Raw genomic sequence first — 7,528 nt, forward strand, 5'->3', positions numbered from 1 at the left:
GTGCCTTGAGTATTGTGCGGCTCAGAGCGTCAGGGATTGCAGCATTTGGTCCACTCTTTCAGCTGACTACAAATCGCACAATTTTATAAGATTCATTCAAAAGGTAACACACAAACCGACCAATCAGAAGCCTCTTCTAAGTGTACTCAAGCAGAATATATACTCACACATATACATACATACACACACACACACACTATGAGAGGAAGAGGGGGAGAGATATCTATATCTGTGTGTGTGTGTGTGTGTGTGTGTGTGTGTGTGTGTGTGTGTGTGTGTGTGTGTGTGTGTGTGTGTGTGTGTGTGTGTGTGTACATTATATATATATATATATATATACACACGCACACACACACACACGTGTATTTGTATACAGTCGCATACAGATAAATAAACAAAGGTGTTAAACTAGCACGTAAAACACACGTGTGTTTATGTACATACACACACACACACACAGACACACGCACATACATATGTATATATACATATCTATACACACGCTATGTATAAAATATACATGCATGTACACGATCAAATCCGTACACACAGACACACACACGTGTACATACATACGCATATACTTACTCATACGTACACACACACACACACACACACACACGCGGCCGGCTAGACACGCTTACACACGCGCGCGCGCGACGATAGAAACGGGACAAACAAACAAATAAATAAATAATAGTAGTAGTAGTCGTAAGGAAAGGAAAGAAATCTATCGGTCACCCCCACTTCCGTCCACTGTGTGAATGTCTCATGTCTACGCACACATACATGCGAACATGTGTAAACATACATACACACATACACACGTGTGTGTGTGTGTGTGCGTGTGTGTATACATTTGTTTATATGTATATAAATCTACACATGTATTGTAAAAGTAAAAACAAAACGTATATATGCATATGTCACTTATGTATTTCACGCAGAAATACGTATACAATGTACGTGTGTACGTGCGTGCGCGTGTAAACACGCGCACACACACACACACACACACACACGAGCGAGTGCGTGTGTGTAATGTAAACACGTACATACGCATACAACTCTGAGCGTGTGCGTGTAAACACACACACACACACACAGTCTATGAGCATGCGTGTGTGCATCTAAACGCGCGCACACAGTTTTTTTTAGAATGTGTGCGTGCGTGCTCACGCAATTTTGTGTTGATGTTATTTAACCTTAGGTTATCCCCGACAGTCAAGTCATGATCGAAGGGGTTCCAATCAGGACCCCGCAGTTTTATACCGGAATGCAAGATAAAAAAAAAGAAACTACACTAGACCGTGTCCTTCCTTTTTCAAGGCGTTTGGACGTGATGTAAGGGCAGCTTCGTTATTTCTAGCGCGTTGCCTTTGATTTTACGTGATTGCATATAATTTATACACCCTCGCATAAATATATAGCGTTGTTATTTGTGTAGAAGGATCTATTATATGTCAGCGTTGTCTTATAGACTATGCAAATTTGTTAGTCGATCGGGGATTCTGCATGTTTAGGGACCTTCCTCTTGAGTATGGTGGGGTGGGGGGTGGTGGTGACGTCCCCCTGTATTACTTTGCTCGGGCCCTAATATATACATATATATATAGAAACACACACACACATATACATATATACGCGCGTGTGCGCGAACATTCACACACACACGTATATCATATATATATATACACACGCACGGGCAATCGCACACTAGCAAACACGCGCGCCTACACACACGCACGCACGCAGACGCACACACGCACGTAGACGCACACACGCACGCAGACGCACACACGCACGCAGACACACACGCGCACGCACGCAGACACACGCGCACGCACGCAGACACACAGACACGCAGACACGCAGACACGCACGCACGCACGCAGACACGCACGCACGCACGCAGACACACACGCACGCACGCAGACACACACACACACGCACGCAGACACACACACACACGCACGCAGACACACACACACACGCACGCACGCAGACACACACACACGCACGCACGCAGACACACACACACGCACGCACGCAGACACACACACGCACGCACGCAGACACGCAGACACGCACGCACGCACGCACGCAGACACACACACACGCACACACACACACACACACACGCACGCACGCAGACACACACACACGCACGCACGCAGACACAAACACGCACGCACGCAGACACACACACACACGCACACGCACGCAGACACACACACGCACGCAGACACACACGCACGCAGACACACACACGCACGCACGCAGACACACACACGCACGCACGCAGACACACACACGCACGCACGCAGACACACACACGCACGCACGCAGACACACACACGCACGCACGCAGACACACACACGCACGCACGCAGACACACACACGCACGCACGCAGACACACACACGCACGCACGCAGACACACACACGCACGCACGCAGACACACACACGCACGCACGCAGACACACACACGCACGCACGCAGACACACACACGCACGCACGCAGACACACACACGCACGCACGCAGACACACACACGCACGCACGCAGACACACACACACGCAAGCAGACACACACACGCAAGCAGACACACACACGCACGCAGACACACACGCACGCAGACACACACACACACGCACGCAGACACACACACACACGCACGCAGACACACACACACGCACGCAGACACACACACACACGCACGCAGACACACACACACGCACGCAGACACACACACACGCACGCAGACACACACACACACACGCACGCAGACACACACACACACACGCACGCAGACACACACACACACACACGCACGCAGACACACACACACACACGCACGCAGACACACACACACACACGCACGCAGACGTGTGTGTGTGTGTGTGTGTGTGTGTTGAATGTATCAATCCCGCTACAACCTGGAAGACCTGCATTTGTTACAATAAAGTGAGAAAAATCTTGTGTAAAATCCCCAATACTGTTACGTACCAGTGACGTACTGAGGTCGCTGGGGTATCGATATACCCTTACCTCCAAATTTCAAGCAGGGATACCTAACTCAGACTATTACTAAGGTGATTTTAACTAGCAGTATCTTCAGATCACCGGAAAAAATGATTTGCAGTAATTGGCTCCGGTGCTTTACATTCTGAGTTCAAATACTCTCGCGGTTACCTTTACTTTTCATTCTATCGGGGGTCGAAAAAAAATGTAGCAGTGATATACTGGAGACAATGTAATCGAGTAATCCTTTAGCACCCCATCTTCGATTTTAGGGGTTTTAATCTATATTAGAAACTATTATAAAAGGCTGTGAACTGGCAGAATCGCCAGCGCGTCGAACAAAATGCTCAGCGATATTTCTGCCACCTCTTTCTGTTCTGAGTGTAGAAGTCAACTTTACACCCTCCTACCCCGGGGCATCGAAACGAATTACCAGTCAAGTACTGAGGTCGATATATATATATATATATATATATATATATATATATATATATACACACACACACACACATATATATATATATATGTACTTGCCCCTCCCCTCAAAATTGCTGGTCTTGTGTCAAAATTAGAAGATTACTTTTATTACTACACACTTATTTCCCAAGCGATAGGCACACACGCAAAAACACTGGCTCGCATGTATAGATAACATTATTGCTATGCTATAACTATTGACTTAATTTCAAGTTAAATTATGCGTGAGTGTGTGTCGGATTGTAACCTGACTACAGTCACATATGTGTGTGTATGTGACATATTATACACGAAACTCTGGGATACAAAGAACCGGGATGCTTTCAAATTTTTATATATACACATGCAAGCGTGTGTGTATATAGTGAGCGTGTATGCAATATGACTGACTTGATAGGATGGCACCAAAATCTACTACAGTGTGGCCATAAGAACCTGGAGATTTCGTGATAGCATTGACCTTTCATCAGTCACGCTGAAGAATTGGAGGCAACTTCAACGATTTTGTTGCGATTCCCTGTCAACAGCTGATGAAAACACACACGTGTGTGCATAGGAGACCCCCTTCGGTCACGAATGACCATGGGATTGCACCTAGAAAGTTACCCTCCGAGGCACAGGTTCGGGCAAGGTTGTAAATGAAAGACCAGCAACTGTCCGTGCATACCAGCCTCCCCCTCTCCACTCCACCGATGTCGTCCAAGGAAAAGACAAAGGCCGATAGATACAGCTTGGCACCTTAGACGTCGCAATTCATTTATACAGCTGAGTAAACTGGAGCAACGTGAAATAAAGTGTCTTCCTCAAGAGCACAACACGCAGCCCAGTCCGGGATTCGAACTCACAATCTCACGGGCGTAGGTTCGACGCTCTAACCACTGAGCCATGCACCTGTATACATATACAGGTGATATATAACTCATTACTTCTACTGGTTTCAGTAGTCGATGTGGCCACGCTGGAGCACCACCTTTAGTATGATTGGTTTGTTGTACATATCAATATCTATTTCTTTACTGCCCACAAGGGGCTACACACAGAGGGGACAAACAAGGACAGACAAACGGATTAAGTCGATTATATCGACCCCAGTGCGTAACTGGTACTTAATTTATCGACCTGGAAAGGATGAAAGGCAAAGTCGACCTCGGCGGAATTTGAACTCAGAACGCAGTGGCAGACGAAATACCGCTAAGCATTTCGCCCGGTGTGCTAACATTTCTGCCATATCAATATCGACGTTTGTATTGTGTTTGAGGAACAAACTAATCTTATGAAGAATATACTATCTGATCGAGAAACCCCAGTATGTTACCGGTACTATATTTGCAGGTTTACTGCCCCTCATTCCTCCATTTCCTACACGATCACAATCACCGAGGTTGTATCCATCATTGAAGCTCTAAAATCTTGATCTATCACCGTCACTAACTATTAAGACGTCTTTTACACTCATCATCATCAGTGACCCCCGTAACTAGCATCCTCACCGGTTCCAAAGCCTCCAACTTCGTTATTACCACCATCTCTAACAATACAACAGCAACCACCAGCCAAAACAGACACCACATAAGTCGTATGATATACAAGAAAAGTACATATATTGAAAACACTCTTATGCACAATTTCCTTTTAATGAAATTGAAAGTTTCCCTGCGACTCGTGTTTCACGCCACTGCGATCTTCAGGCGAGAACTCCAGTCACAAACTCAGTTTCATTATAAAAACAGAACCTTCTTACAACTTATATTGAGCACTCTTCTCGTCTGATATAAACCGAAGTACATGTATACACATGTCTATCAGCATTGTTTCCTGTCTCTGGATAGATTGTGTTTATGACATTCAATTGTACATTAAACTATATAATTATTCGAGGGGTTCATCAGCGAAAGAGCAAAGAGAACCATAAATCTGTGTTGTACATGGCAGTAAAGGATCTTGTGCGGAAACAGCAAAATCAAAAATGCAAATGCATTCCATTTTTTATGCAAAAATTCTTTAACTGTGATCCGAAGAATGAAATCAAAGTTAAAATTAACTTTCGGTAATGAGCTGTTAAACTACAGAACAGCGGTTAATAATATTGTTGTTATAACTATTTCTGTATTAGCTGTATTTATTTATCAACGTGTGCGTATGCATATATTTATGACTATAGCTAGCTACCTGCATACGTATGTATAACTACGTGCACAACTGTTTATAACAGGGTATATATTATATATATAAATTATATATTGACGCGCGCGCACGTACACACACAGTTCTGCTACGATTCTTTTGGACTCAATAACATGACTTATTAAAGCAATACTTTTCGTTAGCGCGCCAAGCAAAAAGCTTAACGGTATTTCGTTTGTCTTGACGTTCCGAGTTCAAATTCCGCCGAGGTCGACTTTGCCTTTCATCCTTTCGGGGTCGATAAATTAAGTAGCAGTTGCGTATTGGAGTCGATCTAATCGAACTACTGCCACTCCCCAAAAATTTCGGGCCTTGTGCCTAGTGTAGAAAAGAAAAGATTTTTCGTTAGCACGCCAGGCCAAAAGCTTAACGGTATTTCGTTCGTCTTTACGTTCTGAGTTCAAATTCCACCGAGGTCGACTTCACCTTTCATCCTTTCGGGGTCGATAAAATAAGTACCTCTAGAGCACTGGGGACGATGAAATCGTCTTATCTCCTCGCTTGAACTTGTTGGTAGTGAGCCAAAATTTGAAACCAATACTTCTCTTGTCAAATGAAATTATTATTATTCATAATCCGGGAAATACAAATTTAGCTTTCTGAAAAGAATTGGAAAGCTTGCATGACAGTTTTCAAATCCAACAAACGTGCCTTATAAGTTGGGTGAGGGCTTGGGCCCCTTGGTGTTCAAAGTGATCTAGGATCAGAGAGGTTCCTTGATTCACCCTAGCTGGAGATTTTCCTTTATCAGGAGGACTGCATCATACAGTTGTTCTGATATTTTCTTCCTACCATTCTTTTCGGCCCCACTCATTGTCCTTGAAATGTCCTCACCCCACTTCAGTGATGTCCGTGTGGTAAATAAAAGCATTATTATTATTATTATTATTATTAAGGCCGCGAACTGACAGAATCGTTTGCACGCCGGACAAAATGCTCAACAGCATTTCGTCCGCCTATGCATTTTGAATTCAAATTTCCGGAGGCCAAGTTCGATAAAATTTGAAATTATTTCTACTATCCTCGTTGTCATCATTTTGTAGAAACGATTCATTTTTAGCCAAAAATCTTGACATAACTAAAGAGTTGTTCTTACACCTGATTTCATAAATTCCTAAAACTACAGAATCTTTACTGCAGAATGATTACAGAGTCAAAATTGTAGGGTACTTGATTGAACAATGAAGAATTTTAGCTATACGAGACAGTATCTCTGTGTTATGGGAGGAAATCCACTAAGGATGTACTATCAAAATATCAAGTTGAAAATTCGATATAAATAATGTTGATATAATCAATACGATGATCAGAGAAGAAAAGATTGGCTAGACATAAGGGTTTTGTTTAACCAACCTTCCCATGTCATGTGGTACCCCTCAAAATAAATCCCACTCTCAGCTAAATGCATCAAGAAAATTGGGTCCTCGATTAATTCCCAGAAAAAAAAAAAAAAAAAGCTTCTGGTCGGATGTACCTTAATGAATACTTGGAGAAAATTGCTCTACATGCGTCTTCCGTAAACGTATGTGAATGATGCCAGTAGTAACAGAAATGGTAGCAACGCTTGGACCTGTGACCGTTACATCGTGTAAACTTTTAGATATGCTCTTGTCAGTATCGAATTAGGCGTACTCAAGTCCTATAATGTAAAAAGCTTAGCGGCACCCTCTTAAAAACATTGCACTAAAATGTAACAAAGAGGGAAAACGTTTGCCTTTTATCTGTTACGGGACTTGCATGGATAGCGTGGAACTAAGATATAGCTCGTTTTGATTATATCTAAATCTTGCGGTGTTTCTTGAATTCCATGAGCGGGAAACGGTGTTAGTTTCAAAACCGTT

At 43.6% G+C, this 7,528-nt stretch overlaps 1 protein-coding gene across 3 annotated transcripts in view; it reads right to left on the reverse strand.

The window, feature by feature from the left end:
• LOC106876177 (acetylserotonin O-methyltransferase) overlaps nucleotides 1-7,528 on the reverse strand; it is a 63,442-nt gene that overhangs the window by 48,458 nt on the left and 7,456 nt on the right. The gene's annotated exons all lie outside the window — the stretch shown is intronic.

The sequence above is a fragment of the Octopus bimaculoides genome, chromosome 15 (assembly GCF_046866305.1).
Source record: "Octopus bimaculoides isolate indiv1 chromosome 15, ASM4686630v1, whole genome shotgun sequence".
NCBI classification, from domain to species: Eukaryota; Metazoa; Mollusca; class Cephalopoda; order Octopoda; family Octopodidae; genus Octopus; species Octopus bimaculoides.